The 21,429-nt window shown below is 37.9% G+C and overlaps 1 protein-coding gene across 3 annotated transcripts in view; it reads right to left on the reverse strand.

The window, feature by feature from the left end:
• LOC145539478 (uncharacterized) overlaps positions 1 to 21,429 on the reverse strand; it is a 702,259-nt gene that overhangs the window by 161,211 nt on the left and 519,619 nt on the right. For all 3 annotated transcript variants that reach the window (XR_014077848.1, XR_014077852.1, XR_014077853.1), the window contains 2 exons: positions 10,651 to 10,762; positions 9,575 to 9,623 (listed from right to left, as the gene is read on the reverse strand). The gene's annotated coding sequence lies outside the window, so the exon portion shown is untranslated. The remainder of the gene's footprint in view (positions 1 to 9,574; positions 9,624 to 10,650; positions 10,763 to 21,429) is intronic.

Genomic DNA, 21,429 nt, shown 5'->3' on the forward strand with positions numbered 1-21,429 from the left:
CTTGGAAAAGACCCTGATGCTGGGAAAGATTGAAGGCAGGAAGAGAAGGGGATGACAGAGGATGAGATGGTTGGATGGCATCACCAACTTATGGACATGAGATTGAGTAAGTTCTGGAAGTTGGTGATGTACAGGGAAGCCTGACGTGCTACAGTCCATGGGGTCACAGAGAGTCGGACACGACTGAGCGACTGAACTGAACTGAACTGATTAATAGCATATCTCAGGTCCTGTGGCTGCCCTGGATATTTCCTACCTGTTTATACTGGTGTTCATACAGTCTCAAAGTTTTAAGGTTCAAAGAGCCAGGTATTTTGCCAACGTGTTAACTAATCTGTCCCTCTGCCTTTCAGCAGGCCTAATCCAGTTTCCTAATAAACTTAAAAATTTAAGAAAAAAAATACTAAATCAAATTTAAAGACTTATAATTACCAATATCAGGACATTGTTTTCTTCCCTTTTCCTGATATTGTCTCCACTTCGTCAATAGTGAAACTGGAACTGAGGTGACCCCTGTTCCCCATCACTTGCCACGCTCTACCTCCCCATTGCCAATATTAGATGAGCCATCTGGCTTCTTTTCTGAAAATTCAGCTCATCTTAATAATCTCTTCTGAATCCTTTCCAAACCTTTTGTGCTCTTCCATATTTCTGGGACACTGATATGGACTTGATAATGAAGTGCAGGAATATTTTGCAATCCTAAAATAAAAATCATTTTATCATTGTAGAGAGCTGTGTAATTGTGCTTTATAAGGTTTTTGCTAACTTTTCCTCTTACACATGATTTTATTGTTTTACCTTGAAGAATCATCTAGTCTATGTTTAAATCAATATTCCCTGAAATGAATATAGCATTTTCAGGTATGTGTGTGCGTGAGTGTGTGTTTTCAACAGAAATTGAGACAATGGAGAAGAACATTGAAAAATGCAGGTAGAGTCAATGTTTAAAAAAAAAAAAAAGCCTAGTACATCAGTTCTAAAGGTCACACATCTGCAGTGACAAAGATGTTTTCATTTCTAAACAGAGAGCTCAAAATAGGCGACAATAGAAAGACAGGCATAGACGCCAAACAAATGGGAAAGAGAAGAAATTAGAGAGAGGGAGAGGGGGAGAGAGAGAGAGAGAGAAAGAGAAACTGAGATTCAAAAAGGCAAATGAAAAAAGCCTATTGTCACCCAGAAAGCATGTTTCTGAGCTCCAATTTATCTTTATGTATGTGGAACTTTTTCCCCCAATGGAGTTTCTCAAATAATGTTAAGTCTCTAGACAAGCCAGTTTTATATTATGGAGGACATATCTAGCAGTTTAAATACACTGTAAAGAGAAGAGCACCATTTAATAACAGTTATTTGATGGTAATTTCATCTAGTAGAGATGTTCCTGCCTTTTCTAAGTGGGGATAAACATGGTTTTAGAAGCTTCTTGAAATTATGTGACTTACATATACTTGTATCTCCTTAAGAGGACGGTTTGGGTGGGCTCCAGGAGTTGGTGTTGGACAGGGAGGCTTGGCATGCTGCAGCTCATGGGGTCACAAAGATTTGGACACGACTGAGCGACTGAACTGAACCGAACTGAAGAGGATTTTATGGCACAAAGTAGTTAAAAGTTTGATCTTCTATAGTCCAAAGCAAAGGGGACATTATTTAAAAAATTCTCCTTTTAAAAATAGAGTTCTAGGACAATAAGAATCTCATAGAAACAGAATAGAGAATTTGGAATCTGCAAACAGGGAATCCATCTTTGGAACATCCAAAGAACAAAAAGCTTTCACAATTCTAGGTTAGTTGTGAGACTACAGAGGCAGTTCCCAGATTATCAGTGATCCTAAATTCCAACCTCTGGCCTTGTCAGCAGCCTTTCCTTACAAAGGACTATATCACATAGTGCAATATAGAATTGTTCTGTCTTCAAAGGTTGTGTGTGTCCCAATACATCTCCAAAGAATTGGATGTATCCATAAATCTCTTTCCTCTAGAAGCTGATGTCATTTGAACTTCTACTACACACTCCATTTTACATAAAAGTCCCCCGTAATCCTTGTGTCAACACTACATCATTGTAAAGCACAGGAAACAGAGTTTTGGAGAGTATAAATGGCTTGCCCAGGTCAGACACCAACCCAGGTGTTTAACAACAACCTGTTCAGGTAGACATTTGACATAGGATACCTTTATGAAAGATATCCTACCCAAAGTAAAATTTCATCACTCCCAGGATATAGGGGATTCCAGAAGCAGATGTTTAAAGGTTGCAGTTTCTAGCTTTGGCATCATTAATCCATTCATTCAGTTACTAAATTATTACTGAGCGGAGCCTGTGCTAATGTTGAATAAAGTCTTGGAAAAGGAGATGTGTTGAAAGCTGTTTCACATGTCTTTCCAGCAGGTCAGTGCGGAGGTAGGCACTTCTAGGAAGCAATAGTTGAGGGCTCAGAAGAATTTCAGGGCAGTGTGATATGAGCAGTTTATTTACTGGTGTGGTGTTTATGAGTCAAGAATATCTATTGCAAAAAAATAAAAGAATGACTATTGTAGACCTAAGAGAGTGAGTCATTTTGAGGACTACAAAATCTTTATGTGTGTGTGTGTGTGTGTGTGTGTGTGTGTGTATACACTCACATACATACCTATAAAAAAAGATGTCACCAGTACAAAAGAGTATTAAAAAAAGAAGCACAAATAGCTCATTCTGGGGGTTTCTCCAAGCAGCAGCAGCAGCAGCTATTGTAAGGACTTGAGTGTCACTGACTTATGTGGAAGATGACTGCAGGCAGCACTCTTAGGGGAGTGTGGAACTGAGACAAGGAAACATATCCAGTAAAGGTCTCAATGAGAATGTTGCTGCTGAGAGCAGCTAGACCTTGATTTGCTAGAGATCTGAGAGTGAGGATCTTGCCTCAGAATTGTAACCACTCTATCCCAAGGGGAGTAAGCTGGAATGTTTTTTTTCTAAATAACACTTCTCATTGGCTTATGGCTACCCCCCATGCCTTCACTTTAGCATGATTCCAGATTGTTCCACATATGGGATTAGAGAAAAATGGAAGGCAGAGTTTCAGACACTTTCAGCCAGAACACTAGGAAGCTTGTACAGGAAGGTAAAAGCTAAGAAGTATGGGGAAAGTACTGAGAGCATCTGCTAAGGACACCATATCACCATTCATGGGAGACTAACCACTCTCAACATTCTGGTAAACTGGCATTCCAGTCACTTACCAATAAATTCACTTAGCCGTGCTTTTCTGTGATATGCTCATATTAGTTCACTCAAAAATGTCTTAGACATCCATTTGAATAAAACACATCACTGTAATTTTAAACAGCTGCATAATATCCCACTATGTATGTGCTATAATTAATTTGTCTAGTTTTCCTATTGATGGACATTTATGTTGTTTCCAGATTTTTGTTATTGTAAACATTAGTGCCATGAACATATTTTGATGTACTTTTTTGGTACCTTATCTAGAATAAATTGCTGAATCTGTGTGTATGCATATGTCAAGATAATTATTCTATAATTTTTTCAGAAATGTTTCATGCTTTTATTTGTTCGTAGTGCAATGAACAAATTTATAGTCAATAAACAATTTATACAGTAAGCAAAAGTGAATAAATGTGCCCAGTTTATATCATCCTCAGCAACAGTGAAATTTGTTAGTCTTGTTAATATCAGACATTTTATGTTGCATATTTGTGAGATTATATATCTTTTTCATTATGTTCACTGATTATTATATTTTTAAGATTTTCTTCTAGGTGTTTATTCATGGAGCCTATTCATGTATTCATGGTTTTATTTCTAATTAACACATAAGACCTCTTTGTGTTTCAGTGATACTAATCTTTTATCTGCCACAAGCATTGCAGGTGTCTTTTCTAATAAATTATCCATCTTCCAATTTTGTTTCTGAACACATGATAAAAATAATTATGTGCTATGTTAAGAGATACTAAACCCATGTCAATATGTCTTAGCCATATTTTTCTCCTGGTATATTTCCCGTTTTCCAAAGCAATTATCCCAGAAATATTGATATCTCAAGAAAACACTTACTTAAGGATCAAGTAACTTAAAAACCATCAGACTCAATAATGAGCAAGCTTTCTTACTTTAGGGCTACTCAGAGTTTTTAATATATTAACAGGAATTAATAACTGTTAACAGGAATTGCAGTTCCAAAGGAAATCAGGTATGTCATATTTCCAAAACATATTTGACCTTGAATCATTTAAAGTTTTTTTTCAAGGTTTATTTATTAAAATCATCCAAAAGAGTGTTTTGTAGAGTAATAGTTGAGAAAACTTTTATAAAAAAGCAAAATCATAAAAGAAGTAGAAATGATGTACTAGAAAAGACATAAATCTTTATCTTTCTGGGATTTGGCCCAATAAATTTAGTAGTGATATGGTCATACTCATCAGTACAAATCATTGTTGCCTCACAATAACTCTAGTCCAAATGCCTGGTTACCTTGGTTAAAAATGTTAAGAATCCTTAATATTCTGAGTATGTCTAATTTAAAAATTCTGTGGTTTTGATCTCCCTCAGTAGTATTTCTAACCTACACAGATCCCTGGATTTATCTCAAGTTACCCTTGAGTGTTTTGGAATGGTTTACATTCTAAGAATACAACAGAGTCCGTTATAAATCTTTTAACAGCACTGTTTGCCAAGTCATATTACTTTCATTTAGGCTTATTTCATGGAGAAAAAAAATAAATGTAATTGATGTGAACATTGCACTATGAACAAATAAACAAAAACATGAAATAATATCCAAGAACTCTCAGGATAATAACTTTTGAGCTGCTGGATTTTAATAGCTGGAAACAAACTTGAAAGTTGACCAGCCATCACCTTCTGCTCACATAGGACAAACAGAGAAGTGTGTTGGCCTGTCTGGCTGGGTGAGATAGTAAAGTTCCAAAAGTCCTCATGAACAGAGGTCTCTCTCTCAGTTCTTTGGAAAGATGCTTTGGCAAGAAACATCTTGCTAAAATGTTGTAGAATGGAGACTAAACTAGTATTTAAACATTTAAGACAATTACTACAAAGGAAAATAATTTTCTAATGATACCTGAAATTCTACCCACAGGTTAAATTCCACAATAAACTGAACTTTCTATAGTACAGGATTAGGGGCAGAAAACTCATGAACCCACTGCTCATTTATTTTATTCAAATCAACCCACTAGAGAAATTTTGGTACTTTCCATCTCATCTGTAAATCAAAGGTCATCTTTGTACCTCGAGTTTTATATACCTACTCCAGGAAAATCCCTAGAAGAAAGGAGCACAGAACTAACTTTGGGTTCTTAGGTTCAGTAGAACTCTCTTTCTCTCTCTTTCTCTGTCATATGTATTATGAATAAAATATATTAAGAAGACATCTTAATAGAATACATAAGAAGAGTTCTATGGGAACCACAAGGAAATCATATTTAAAAGGGAACTTGTCTTCCATAAGCCTTCCTGCCTTAAGAATGATGAGGGATTCTAGGAAGATGAAACTTTATGAAAAATCTTGGTCAGTATCATACAACCATTCTAACTCAGATGTCATGCATCACTAATAGAAGTAACTTCTCTGAAGCCCTTTCATTACCAGGAAAAAAGTTTCTTTTCTGCGATTATGCCCTAAGGGGAATATATATATATATATATATATATATATATATATATATATATATATAATATATACATATATATATATATATATATATATATAATATATACATATATATTTGTGTAGGCATACATGCCTTTTCCAGGTGTAAAATTAGTAAAGAGAAACAAATGTCCTTCTAAAGGAAGAGGTGAATGTAGTTTAAGATAAATAATCACTTAATTAGAGTGTTTGGTTTGTTTGTTTCAGGAATGCCTTTGTGTTTTCCTAGTGACAGGATAATTTCCACTTAGCACAGATACAGTCATCTTCCAAGGGCGTTCATGCATTGTTTTTTTTTTTGCTATTTCTAGAGCATTCTGACTCCCCTCCAGGCATGCTGGGGAAGTGGTATCCATCTGAAAATAGGCTGATTTGTCCCATACCCCCGAAAGTGAGTTTTTTTGGTTAACAGGGTGCTGTCAATAGGAAGGTTGGAGGAGTTATTGTGATTGGCCTTGAAAATCAGATCTAAGAATTGAAAAAAATGAAAATTTTGCTCCTTATGACTATGTAGATTTATTTTTATAAAAAGCAAAAGACACTAAAATTAATCCTCTTTCTGGTTCAGGTTAGTAACAGGGGAAAAGGACTAATAACTAACATTGCTGAATCCTCCTTCTATGCGTCAGGCATGGGGCCAATGTCTCATTTCCCAGATACTTTCTTCAGGTATTCTCCTTTAACTCCCATTACAATCATGTAAGGTCAAAGTCCTACTAAAAAACACCCTGTGGTATAGAGAGAAAAGCAAGGTTCAAAGAAACAATAACTTGCTCATGTTCATCCAGATAGTAAGGGGTGCAACAAAATTGAAACCCAGATTTATCTCTTGACTCTACACCCAAATTCTTAACTGTGATACCATATTGCCTCAGAGGAAATCTGAGAGATGAAACAAAAATATTATATTTTTAGAGTTGTTATTTATTAACTGGAGAAGGAAATGGCAACCCACTCCAGTATTCTTGCCTGGAGAATCCCAAAGACAGAGGAGCCTGGTGGGCTCCAGTCCATGGGGTCACAAAGGGTCAGATTGTTCAAGCTCATATTAAGCCACTTAGTCACTAAACTGCCAGCGTTTCTACTTTACATCTAAGAAGAATGCTACTAGAATATAAACTCCCTGAAGCTAGGAGGCTCAGAGAAAAAAGCCACTGATGAATTCTCAAACCAGAAGAGTGTCTGGCATGTAGTAAGTACTCGGTAATCGTTTGTTGAAGGAATGAGCCAAAAATCTAGGCAAGGGATGATGGATTTTTCACATTATGGAATACTGGTGGAACTAAGCAACTGATAGTAATTTCCCGAAGTCTCTGTACTTGGAATGTAAATCTTGGAGGAGTAGAAGATGATATAGAAGAGGGAGTCAGAAAAGATTATGAAATATTTCTTTCTAGAGCTTGAGGATTCCTTACTAGGCACATAAAGAAAGTAATGTTTATTCTTGTCTTGCACTTTCATTTATGGCCCTTGAAAACCAGGACCGTTTCAGTTTTCCCTGCTGGCTTCAGACATGAGGTAAAATAATTCTCCACTGTTTCTCAGAACTGCTCCCAGGAATATTTCTAAGTGTGTAGAGTGTTACTTCCCTTGGGCATTTCAGAGAAGACAGAAAACATAAGGCCCACAATAAATCTCAAATTGTAAGATTTTATTTGATTTTTTTGACATACAGTTGATTTATAATGTTGTGTTAGTTTCAGATGTACCACAAAGTGATTCAGACATACATATATGTATATATATATATACCTATAGATAGACACATATATATATGTATGTATGTATATATATATATATTCAAATTATTTTCCCTTAAAGGTTACTATAAGACATTGAGTATAGTTCCCTATGCTAAACAAGTAGGTCCTTGTTGGTTATCTATTTTATAAACAGTAGTGTGTATATCATTGACAAAGGTCCATCTAGTCAAAGCTATGGTTTTTCCAGTAGTCATGTATGGATGCGACAGCAGGACCATAAAGAAAACTGAGCACCGAAGAATTGATGATTTTGAACTGTGGTGTTGGAGAAGACTCTTGACAGTCCCTTGCACTGCAAGGTGATCAAACCAGTCAATCCTAAAGGAAATCAGTCCTGAATATTCATTGGAAGGACTGATGCTGAAGTTGCAGGTCCAACATTTTGGCCACCTGATGCGAAGAACTGACTCATTTGAAAAGACCCTGATGCTGAGAAAGACTGAAGGTGGGAGGAGAAGGGGACGACAGAGGATGAGACGGTTGGATAGCATCACCAACTTGATGGACATGAGTCTGAGCAAGCTCAGGGAGTTGGTGATCAACAGGGAAGCCTGGCATGCTGCAAGCCATGGGGTTGCAAAGAGTCGAACACAACTGAGTGACTGAACTGAACTGAATGTGTATATCTAATTGTAAGGCTTCAGATGCTAGAAATCTTATAGGAAAGGTATTTAGAGTGGGGAAAATAAAACTGGAATTTTGAGGTGGGATGCTTTTTGTGATGCCTGAATTGACTTCATCTAGGGAGGTATTAATTTTTCTATTAATACTAAGTCAGTCCTTCCACACTGCAACAATAGCTCCATCTACTTTTCCCCAATTTTTCTAATAGAGTTTATTCATTCATTTGCCTATGCATGCATTTAATCATCATATATGCACGTACTGATATATAGAACAAAACAATACAATCCTGCACAAGAATAAAACAACCATTTTCTTACATTGCACATAAAAATAAACTCAAAATATATTACAGACTTAAATGTAAGACCTGAAACCATAAAACTCTTTGAAGAAAGCAGAGGCAATACACTCTTTGACACTTGTCTTAGCAATATGTTTTTGGATGTGTCTCCTCAGACACGAACAATAATAACAACAACAACAACAACAAAAAACTACATGAAACTAAAAAGCTTTTTCACAGTTAAGGAATTCATCAACAAAGAGAAAGATATCCTGCTGTACAGGGGAGGCTATTTGCAAATCATTTATCACATAAAGGGTTAATATCCTAATTATGTAAAGAAGCCATACAACTCAACATCTAAAAACAATCAGATTAAAAGACTAGCAGTGGATCTAAATAGACTTTTCTCCAAAGAAGACAGAGAGCTGAAAAACATATGAAAAGATGCCCAGCATCACTAATCATCAGGGAAATGCAAATAACAACTATAATGAGATACCACCTCACACCAGAAGTATCATCAAAAAGACAAATAACAAGAGTTGGTGAAGAAGTTGAGAAAAGGTAAATTTCACACACTGCTTGTGGGAATATAAACTGGAACAGAAACTATGGAAAAATGTGGAGGTTTTCTCAAAAAATTAAACACAGAACTACCACATAATCTAGCAATTCTACTTCTGAGTATTTTCCCAAAGAAAACAAAAACACTAAATTGAAAATATGTACACAGCCCTATATTCATCACAGCATTATTTACAAATAGGTATGAAAACAAGTATCCATTGATAGATGAATGGATAAAAACATGTGGTACATCCATACAATGGAATGTTACACATGAAAAAGACTAAAATCATGACATTTGTGACAATACAGATGGACAGACGGTAATATGCTAAGTGAAAGAAATCATACAGAGAATGTCAAATACTATATGATTTCACTTATTTGTAGAATCTGAGAAACAAAGCAAATGAACAAGCAAAGCAAAAGAGAAGCAGATTCATAGCTATAGAGAAAAAAATGGTGGCTGTCAGAAGGAAGGCGAGGGGGGAGGGGAAGGGAGTGGGAGATTTGGTGAAATAAGTGAAGGGGATTAAGACATACAAATTTTAAGTTAGAAAATAAATATCATAAGGCTGTAATATACCACATAAGGAAAATAGTCAATAATATTGCAACAGTTTTGTGTAGTGACAGATGGTTACTACACTTACCTTGATGATCATTTCACAGTACTTAATGTTGAATCACTATGTTGAACACCTGAAAATAACATCATATTGTATATTAATTAACTTCAATAACAAAACACACACCCATACACAAAAGATACATTCCTTGAGCAATACAGATCAAGCCTTACCTCAAGCCAACCTCCAGTCAGTGGAAAAGGCAAAAACAAAAGAAAGACAATGAGGCTAAAATGTGATAAGGATGCTAATATGTGTACAGTGGGCTGGGGGAGGGGCTACATCTGAGACAAACCCATTGGGATTTCGGGGTATCGGGACAACCCTCAGATCTGAAGGATGAGTGGGTAATCACAAGGCCAAACATACAGGGACTGAATCCTTCATGAGCGGGACCTTTTTGACTCCCACAAACAAAGCTCAATGTGGCTGGGGTGTTAGGAACAAGGTGGCAAATGATAAAAGGTGAAACTGATAGAAAAGAGCTTGGAAGCTCCTGATACACAAAAATGAGAAATTTGAATCTTAACCTCAACCTTTATGAATCTTCCTTCAGATGGCCTTTTAACCACAGATTGACATGATCAGCTGAAGAGAGTGGAAATACTAATATGTCTACAGGGTGCAGCTAGGATTGGAGAGGGGCAACGCTGATTAAAGGGGCCCAGTGAGGGAGCTGTTGTTCCAAGTGATTCCTAAGAGATGACTATGGTCTATGAGGATGGCCAAGGTTCTTAGAATAATTGACCTAGAGTACAAATTTTTTGGGCTCCCCAGGTGGCTCAGTGGTAAAGAATCCACCTGCCAATTCAAGAGATGCAGGTTGGATCCCTGGGTCAGGAAGATCCCCTGGAGAAGAAAATGGCAACCCACTCCAATATGCTTGCCAGGGAAATCCCATGGATAGAGGAGACTGGTGGGTTACAGTCCATGGGGCCACAGAGTCAGACATGACTGCATGCACACACACACACACACACACACACACATATACAAACTTTTCAACAGGACAAAGATATCTTAAAGAGTCAAACAACCCTAATTCTATGCTTATTCTGCACCATTAAACACCATCATAAACTCAATTTGACCCTACTTACCTTAGAATTCTTTTCAGCCATATTTCATAGATGTAGATGATATTCTTTGCCAGATGGTGCTCCCTTTTCATGGAACAAGTATCTCCTCCTAACAGTCAGCTCTGTAGAAAAGCTGGGGAATATAACATCCAATAGTTATATTAATGCAGCTCCTTTCTGAATTTAGAAGCTTTAGTGAGAGCAGAGAAACTCTCTTCAGAGCTCAGGACTCTCTTTCGCAAGGTGAGAATGGAATAGCAAATTATAAAAATCATTCTGTTATCACAACAGTAAGAAAGGCTGTAAAAATATAATGCCGTGCATCCACTTCTCTCCTATGTATAGCGTGAGGCAAGCAGAGTTCTTAGCATTTCTTGAGTGAAAGACATAATTTATACTTTTGGGCCCTGGTCATTACTTTTCTTTCATTTCCAGGAGGAGGTCATTTGCTAAATGGAACCCAGTAGCACTAAAAAGGGCAAAGGAAAAAAGAGAGCAATTCGTTCTCTTCTTAATCCCTTATTACTGCTGCTTTTAACTGGCTCCTCCTGGACGCCTGCTATTATATGGTTCAGCATTCAGTTCATATGGCTATGCATTGCTTTATAATATTTAGAGCAACTTGTGTATGTGTGGTGTGTGTGTGTGTGTGTAGTAAGGAGGTTAGGGGAGCTACATGACATATGCATGTGAGTTAATATAAGTAAATAGATGCTGGTTGAGCAACACAACCGAGAAAGAAGTGTCTTGGTTTAACCACCAAGATGCTTCTCTGAATATCTTCCCTTATGAGCTTTCAAAATCAATAGAGGCTCAGGCTGTGAGCTAACCCGCAAAAAGAGATCTGATCTCATGTGAACAGAGAAGTGCAAAGCTGCTTCCAAGAAATGAAAAATACCTGTAAAAGAAATGTTTAATACAGAGCCAGCCCCAGTGGTTAGGGGTGGGCTGCATCAAAGAGATTTTGAAAACCCAGAGTGTAACTTATTTTAACAACAGCTCCAATGCCTCACAAATTGACTAGCTCTCTTAAATATTAACCAAGAGAAAGAGAAATGTTGGCAAGGCTGAAAATGTTGATTAAAAATTTGTTTCTAAAGGATAAAAATGGCAGAGTGGATTCCAGTCCTGCCTGGTTATTTTGTGACACACACTTCAGGGACAAATTTGAATACGTAAGTTGCACTGATATTGTTATATTTGCATGTGGCAGTGGTTGCTGTTTAAACAGTTGAATATTTATTGGCATGAGGATGCCATTTAAGGTATGTGCAGTGAAACTTGCCACCTGCAGTTTGCTTCTGGGACTCCCAGCAGCTCTCTGATTGATGGGTATACTCTATGCTACACTTGAAAGATGGCAAAATGGTGTTGGAGAGAGGGAAGGAGAGAAAGCAGCTTGAACCATTTCCAGGTTTGCACTGAAATTAGCCCTTGTGGCATTTCTAATTCACATCTGGAGGAAAATAAATGTGGCCACAATTATTAACACATTCTGGAAGAAATAAGTCAAGAGCTACTTAGACTGCACAGGTGTCTGTTATCAAAATCTCAGCAGAGAAGTGTTAATATGGTGTGTGTTATTTTAGACTCTCCAGGTGGGCTGTGGCTAAGAACAGGAGAAAAGAGCATTAAGGGGACGCTTAAATCAAAATGTTAATTTTGCAAGAAAGGAAATCAGTGAACGAGATTAGAGGAATCCATTGGTATGTGAACTGAGAGATTTTGAAGGATAGAATAGGAAAACCAAAGCCAATCACTGTCTTACTGAGAAGAAACCCACTAAAGAGATTTTCTATGAAAGGGGAAAGTGTCCTCCTGGTTATTGTTTGAGAAGAATCTGCAGTTGAGTCATTCTCTTCCCAACAGACCTTTATTCTTGACTAAATGCTTCATGAAATGATTCCCCTTTGAGTTAAGAGCCATTTACTAAGAATCTTGCAGGATCAATAGATTTTTTTTTCTATTTGATATTATTTAGGGAACCCTGTTTCTGAGAGTTCTTATCTACAATGCAAAAGGTTGGCAATCAGTTTCGTGGGGCTTTGATTTGAATATAATATGGTACTGGTGGTATAAAACTTGGAGTATCTTTGGAGACTAAGTGATCACCTACAAAGGAAAACCATCCATTTACTGGGTGGAAGATGCCTCGCCTGTGAGAATAATGTAGCCTGTGAAAGGAATGACAGGAAGCAACTTGCAAAAGAGCATGTTGCTAAGCAGTGACATGTTTAAAGGCAGTTTATGTATTTTTTTCATTACACTCAATTTGGCGTTTTTATGTAATACGTTTCACATCCTGGAACCTGTATTTGAGAGGCAAAAGGGAATCTGGTTTGCCCAAGAAGGGAAAATGATAATCTAGACAAATAAGAAGAAATTGCAGTCTGTGGGAAAGTAGGATTTGCACTGTGTTTTGAGTGTGTATGTGGTTGGTGAGAATTGCAGAAGTATAGGTGGTGGAGGGTTTGCTTAGGATTGGGAAAATACCATTACATGTAACTAGATGGTTTCCCATTATTGTTTAGTTTTCTCTATAACAACCAAGATCTAATTTGAAATTAGGACTTGGTTTCTAGTTATTGCAGCTGTTATTTATGGAAATGATGAATGGATCTGAGTTAATCTGCTTGTTCAGAAAGGAAATGTTTCAGATTCTTGGAGAACTATATGATAATACCATTTCCTAGCTAAATAAAAAGGGGAATAAAATTATAGGAAAATAGATGCCGTGGAACCACAGCAATGATCTTTCAGGAAATAAACATCCCCTGGCTCTACAGATTTCTCATATGAGTCAGCCTTATTCAAAAAGAAGCCCAGATTATTGTAGGCTTTCTCAGACAAATTTGGTGCTTTATTTCTTTCACAGCAGACAAGAACAAGCACACAAGGCAAGGAAGATGTACAGACCTCAGAAACAGGAAAGGATAAGGGTCAGGACCTTGTGGAGAGTCTCCACTGCCAGCCAGAAGCTAATATTCTGGATGTTGCCCATGGATGGCACACCCCAACTGAAAATAAAGTACCTTGTTTAAGATTGTTAACGAGTTTTGTCCTCAAATAGGCCCTGACTTATCACTGTTGCCTGGTAAATAAGTATCTTCTTTTCCCTTTGGGGATCTCAAAAATGCAATTCTAATTCCACAATTTCTCTGGCTGCCTAACAAAGAAACATAACAGTAGACACTCCATGCAAAATATGTAAAATTTTCCCCAAAGAGTAGAATGTATGTGATGGTGGCTTATAATGAGGAAATCCAGGGAGAATTTTCCAACAAACAAGCATGACCATAAAAAAGTTTTCCCAGCCACAAGAGCTAATTAATGGAGTCAAGGTTATAGAAAAGGAGACAGTCTCACAGGTTTTCAGTAGCCCCAATAAATTATATGAAATCACATTATTTAATTGTGTTTAAATGAAAGGGTAGGGAAAGGAGAATATCCCATTTCATGATTGTTTTAATAATAGCTTACTGAGATATAACATACATGCCTTAAATTGCACACCTTTAAAGTATACGATTCAGTGCTTTTTAGTATATTCACAGTATTCCCAGATGGCACAGTTGGTAAAGAATCCAGCTGCAATGCAGGAGACCCATGTTCAATTCCTGGGCCTGGAAGATCCACGGGAGAAGGGATAGGCTACCCAATCCAGTATTCTTGAGTTTCCCTTGTGACTCAGTTGGTAAGGAATACAGCTGCAATGCGGGAAACCTGGGTTCTATCCATGGGTTGGGAAAATCCCCTGGAGAATGGAAAGGCTACCTACTCCAGTATTCTGGCCTGAGAACTCCATGGACTGTATAGTCTATGGAGTCTCAAAGAGTCAGACACGACTGAGTGACTTTCACTGTCACTTTTCACAGTGTTTAGTCATTAACAGTATTTGATCCTGGATATATTTTTTTAACTTTTCAAAAATGCAAACAATTTTTCAAACCCAAAAATTTCAGCTATATTTTGGGTTCAGTTAGGTTCAGTTGCTCAGTCGTGTCCGACTCCTTGCGACCCCATGAATTGCAGCACACCAGGCCTCCCTGTCCATCACCAACCCCCGGAGTTTACCCAAACCCATGTCCATTGAGTCGGTGATGCCATCCAACCATCTCATCCTCTGGCATCCCCTTCTCCTCCTGCCCCCAATCCTTCCCAGCATCAGGGTCTTTTCCAATGAGTCAACTCTTCGCATCAGGTGGCCAAAGTATTGGAGTTTCACCTTCAACATCAGTCCTTCCAATGAACACCCAAGACTGATGTCCTTTAGGATGGACTGGTTGGATCTCCTTGCAGTCCAAGGGACTCTCAAGAGTCTTCTCCAACACCACAGTTCAAAAGCATCAATTCTTCGGCGCTCAGCTTTATTCACCGTCCAACTCTCACATCCGTACATGACCACTGGAAAAACCATAGCCTTGACTAGACGGACCTTGGTTGGCAAAGTAATGTCTCTTATTTTAAATATGCCATCTAGGTTGGTCATAACCTTCCTTTCAAGGGGTAAGCATCTTTTAATTTCATGGCTGCAATCACCATCAGCAGTGATTTTGGAGCCCCCCCAAAAAAGTCCGACACTATTTCCACCGTTTCCCCATCTATTTCCCATGAAGTGATGGGATCGGATGCCATGATCTTAGTTTTCTGAATGTTGAGCTTTAAGCCAACTTTTTCACTCTCCTCTTTCACTTTCATCAAGAGGCTCTTTAGTTCTTCACTTTCTGGCATAAGGGTGGTGTCATCTGCATATCTGAGGTTATTGGTATTTCTCCCAGCAATCTTGATTCCAGCTTGTGTTTCTTCCAGCCTAGCATTTCTCATGATGTACTCTGCATATAAGCTAAATAAGCAGGGTGACAATATACAGCCTTGACGTACACCTTTTCCTATTTGGAACTAGTCTGTTGTTCCATGTCCAGTTCTAACTATTGCTTCCTGATCTGCATACAGGTTTCTCAAGAGACAGGTCAGATGGTCTGGTATTCCCATCTCTTTCAGAATTTTCCACAGTTTATTGTGATCCACACAGTTGAAGGCTTTGGCATAGTCAATAAAGCAGGAATAGATGTTTTTCTGGAACTCTCTTGCTTTTTCGTTGATCCATCAGATGTTGGCAATTTGATCTCTGGTTCCTCTGCCTTTTCTAAAACCAGCTTGAACATCTGGAAGTTCACAGGTTCATGTATTGAACCTATAGTCCAGGTTCATGTATTGCTGAAGCCTGGCTTGGAGAATTTTGAGCATTACTTTACTAGCGTGTGAGATGAGTGCAATTGTGCAGTAGTTTGAGCATTCTTTTGCATTGCCTTTCTATGGGATTGGAATGAAAACTGACCTTTTCCAGTCCTATGGCCACTGCTGAGTTTTCCAAATTTGCTGGCATATTGAGGGCAGCACTTTCACAGCATCATCTTTGAGGATTTGAAATAGCTCAACTGGAATTCCATCACCTCCACTAGCTTTGTTTGTAGTGATGCTTTCTAAGGCCCACTTGACTTCACATTCCAGGATGTCTGGCTCTAGATGAGTGATCACACCATCGTGATTATCTGGGTCGTGAAGATCTTTTTTGTACATTCATACAGATTATGATGGAGACTCCTCAACAGCCAAAGATGGGCCAATGTCATTCTTAAATCAAATTTAGAGGATTTTCCCGGAATAAAGAAGAAAAATATGCATCATCTGATAGTTTCACTGACATTTTCTTGGATATCTTGGAACTCAAAACTGTATTAGGAAAGGGAATGCATGAGTATGGAAAGAGAACTCCTTTTTAGGGCTCTAGAGACCTGAATTCTATATAAGCATACACTCAGAGGCTTGCCAAGCCATTTAATCTCTCTGGACTACATTTTATTCTTATGTGTGCAAAAGAAAAATCAAATATTTGCTGAAGATCCAATGAAACCAGGATTCTGTGACAACAGTGGAGAACAATAGGTTATCTTAGCTTGTGTTGGCAGAGAGTGACGTTTGAGCTGAAACCTGAATGTTGCAAAAGAGGCAGGCAAGTAACAAGCTGAGAGTAGAACCTTGCACACAGAGGATAAAACAACTGGCAGGACCCTAAGTCCTACTGGACTGACTGAGAGACAGAAAGAAGCCCAAAGAGCCTAGTGCTGAGTGAGCAGTGGGAACTTCAGTCTAGGCCAGCTTAGATCATGCAGGACATTCTAGGACAGCTGAAATAGGCTTCGAGTCTATTCTAAGTTCCATAGATAGGCATTAACCGGTTCTAAGCAAGACAGTCCTGTGCTTAAGTTTTTAATACATCACTACTATGTGAAGAGAAGGAAATGGCAACCCACTCCAGTATTCTTGTCTGGAAAATCCTATATACAGAGGAGCCTGGTGGGCTTCAGTCAGTGGGGTCGCAAGAGTTGGACATGACTCAGTGACTAAACCACCACCACCACTGTGTGAAGAGGGACTTGAAGGAGGCCATAAAGGAAACAGGAAGATATAGGAAGCTATGATGTGGTCCAGGCAAACTGTGATGCTGGCTTGAATGAGGCCAGTAACAGTGAAGATGAGGAAAAAGGACACCTACATGTGATGCTATGTGCATCCTGTTTTAATGAGATTCAAAGGAACAAAATGTTAGTAGCTCAGTCATGTCTGACTCTTTGCAACCCCATGGACTATATCCAGCCAGGTTCCTCTGTCCATGGAATTCTCCAGGCAAGAATACTGGAATGGGTAGCCATTCCCTTCTCCAGGAGATCTTCCCGACCCAGGGATCAAACCCAGGTCTCCTGCATTGTGGGCAGATTCTTTACCATGTGAGCCACCAGAGAAGCCCCAAAGGAACAAAAGGAAACATATCTGTTTATTAAGTTTAATATATAACAGGCTTCTCAATAAGATTTAAAATGTTTCATTAAATCTTCCCAACAAATCTGTGAGATTGGTAGCCAATAGATGTGAATAAAGTTTGAAAGTTTAAAAGTATTATACAAACATAAGGGGATGATATTATTATTATTGCTATCATTTATATGTTTGGGTCCAGACATGGACTCTATGATAATCCCGAGAATGACTTATGTACCACATATCCTCTTCAAAATGTAAATAGGCTGCCCTCTTATATTTACTATGAATCTTCTTTAAGCTGTCTTTGAAGAGGGCTTTGTAGTTAATCAGTTGTCAAGTTTAAAATGCTAAATCTTGTATGTACAGCATGTCATGTCTCTAAGAATCAAAGAGCACCATCCTTTTTTTTGTAGAAATGCAAAAACTAAAACAAAATGGAAGCAAAAACATATTGAATAAATTTGGATTCCCACTGCATTTAGAAAGCATCTATGTGTTCCAGAGAATGACAAATTGTACACAGGGGATGCTGGCAATGCATCATATTCTCTAGGAATTCAGATTCTAGTGGGGTGAGAAGGCCAATTAGATTGACATAATAATAGTTAGAATAATAATAATTAATATACTATAAACTGGGAACTTACCACATCCCAGGCATTATTCCAGATATTTTATATTTAATACATTATGCAATTCTCACAAAAAGTCTAAGAGGTTGGTGGTATAAATAGCCCTATCTCACAGGTAACAATTTTCATATGACACAAGTGATAAGTAATATGAGAGAAATGGAGTGATAAGGTGCTTAGATAATTTTTTCTTGATATAGATGTGTCCCTCCACAAGAATCTCCAATTTCTTAAAAACAAAAACAAAAACAAAAAAACTAAACTACACACCAATACACTCACTGATCTGACAGTCCCTTACATAGACATACTGCTGTAACAACACTTTGACCACCACCAAAAATGATTTGTCAACTTAGCATTGAAGAACAGCAACAAAAGATTTAGGAAAAAGTGGAGTTGGTTACCAGAAAAGCAGCATTTTGCTCCTAACATTTATTTCTGCTCCCTATTAGCAGAATTCAGAGACTTTCACATTATCCCCAATGACATGTGTAACTGACTGGGCTAATTATGCAGTAGATATATTCAGAATTCATATTGTTTAGACTTTTATCTCAAACAAGATCATCCTTTCGCTCTTAGAATCATGAAACTATACAGCTTTAGTCTTTCTTTTGATTTAGAAAGGTTAATATTTTAAAGATGAGGGTATAGTCCAGAGAAATTAAATGACTTGATCAAGGTCACAGAGTAAATTTGTGTCTGAGACTTCTCTGGAATTTGATTCTTCTGACTTTTATCAGTTTAGAACACTCTGTCTAGCCACTCAATTATTTGTGTATTTACTTCTTCATACATCCATTTATTCATTCATTCTTTTTTTTTTTTTTTTTTACTGAGCACCTACTATATGTCAGTTTACATCTTAGGTATAGGCATATAGCAAAGAACAAAACACAAAAGAAAACTCTGCTCTCATGAAAGTTCTGTTCTAATGAGTGAAACAAGCAATAACAAAAACAAGTAAGTACATATTAAGCTAGATACTGATATACATTAAGGATAATATTAAGTGGGTAAATACAATAAGATTTTTTTTGGTGGTAGGGTAGGGCATGAAATTTGAGGTCGATTAGCAAATACCTGAGAATGTGACTACTGAGAAAAGGAAACATAAGAGTGTCTTGAGAGTGACTGAGGGAATGAAATTGTAAGCAGAACGAAGGGCATGATATAAAGCCTGAGGCAGACGTGATGGGAAGGTTCAAGGAAGAGAAAAGGGTACAATATGGAAGAAGAAGGGTGAGGAAAGGGGGACATAGAAAACAAAGCAGACAAATACAAAGCAGCCAGGGCATGCACCACCCTGGTGTGACAGTCAGGACTTGAGCTTCACACTTGAGTGAGAAGGGTGTCACACAGAGGCTGCTTGTACCGTATCACGAGGCCCTGAGAAGTCTCATGTGTCTGTCAGACACAGACTCATTTTTACCAACAGAATGGTATGAGCCCAGTTACAGAAAATAATAATGTACACGGTCTTTCACTTTATGAAGCTGATTGTTCTATGAATGACAAGGAATATTAAATGGAAGGGAAAAGAAGCAAGTAGAATTGATTTTGGATCCAATTTAACACCTCAGTAGAAAGGGTGATGTGCTTTCTTTGTTAGTTCCATCTTCAAGGGAGGCATAAAGCTACATTTCTAAATGTGGTAAAATAAATAACATTAAGGATATATTTTGAATGATTGAAAAATCAAAGCAAGTTGGCATTAAGACTTAAAATCACATGGCTTTTTATTTAAAAAAAAATACTGGTAAGACTTAGTACACATTATGTTCCAGCAAAATGAAATATGGCATTTTAATGAGAAATGTGATTTTCTTGGGTTATAAACATATACAACAAAAATGATGAAGTCAATCAACATCCCTACATTTTTTTTCTCACGCTCTGTCATATATCCAGAATGTTATTATGATATGCTTGTCAAGCTCTTTGGTTTCCTTTGGGAAGAAAGAAATATATGGCTAGGAAATAATACTCAACATTTATGTATGCTGTTGCTGTATTTAACAATGAACAGACCAGAGAATGATTTTTTACTTTGTATCTGTTGTTCCTTCTCAAAATTTGGAACAATAAACCTGACTTTCAATTTTTATTTTTAGATCCTCAATGCCCTTTACAAATATTCAGTTCAGTTCAGTTACTGAGTCGTGACCGACTTTTTGTGTCCCTATGAACCGCAGCACGCCAGGCCTCCCTGTCCATCACCAACTCCCAGAGACCACTCAAACCCATCAAGTCAGTGATGCCATCCAACCATCTCATCCTCTGTCATCCCCTTCTCCTCCTGCCCCCAATCTTTCCCAGCATCACGGTCTTCTCCAATGAGTCAGCTCTTCGCATCAGGAAGCCAAAGTATAAGAGTTTCAGCTTCAACATCAGTCGTTCCAATGAACACCCAGGGCTGATTTCCTTTAGGATGGACTGGTTGGATCTCCTTGCAATCCAAGGGACTCTCAAGAGTCTTCTCCAACACCATAGTCCAAAAGCATCAATTGTTTGGCGCTTAGCTTTCTTTATACTCCAACTCTCACATCCATACATAACTACTGGAAAAACCATAGCCTTGACTAGACGGACCTTTGTTGACAAAGTAATATCTCTGCTTTTTAATATGCTGTCTAGGTTGGTCATAACTTTCCTTCCAAGGAGTAAGTGTCTTTTAATTTAATGGATGCAATCAGCATCTGCAGTGATTCTGGAGCCCAAAAAATAAAGTCTGCCACTGTTTCCACTGTTTCCCCATCTATTTCCCATGAAGTTGATGGGATCGGATGCCATGATCTTAGTTTTCTGAATATTCAGCATTAAGCCAAGTTGTTTACTCTCCTCTTTCATGTTCATCAAGAGGCTCTTTAGTTCTTCTACAGTTTCTGCCATAAGGGTGGTGTCATCTGCATATCTGAGGTTATTGATATATCTCCCGGCAATCTTGATTCTAGCTTGTGCTTCTTCCAGTCCAGCATTTCTCATGATGTACTCTGCAGGGAAGCTAAATAAGGAGGCTGACAACATACAGCTTTCCCAGACTCCTTTTCCTATTTGGAACCAGTCTGTTGTTCCATGTCCAGTTCTAACTGTTGCTTCCTGACCTGCATACAGGTTTCTCAAGAGGCAGGTCAGATTGTCTAGTATTCCCATCTCTTTGAGAAATTTCCACAGTTTATTGATATCCACACAGTCAAAGGCTTTGGCATAGTCAATAAAGCAGAAATAGATGTTTTTCTGGAACTCTCTTGCTTTTTCGATGATCCAGCAGATGTTGGCAATTTGATCTCTGGTTCCTCTGCCTTTTCTAAAACCAGCTTGAACATCTAGAAGTTCATGGTTC

This window comes from Giraffa tippelskirchi, chromosome 2 (genome assembly GCF_054371585.1).
Source record: "Giraffa tippelskirchi isolate mGirTip1 chromosome 2, T2T-mGirTip1v1.2.pri, whole genome shotgun sequence".
Taxonomy (NCBI): domain Eukaryota; kingdom Metazoa; phylum Chordata; class Mammalia; order Artiodactyla; family Giraffidae; genus Giraffa; species Giraffa tippelskirchi.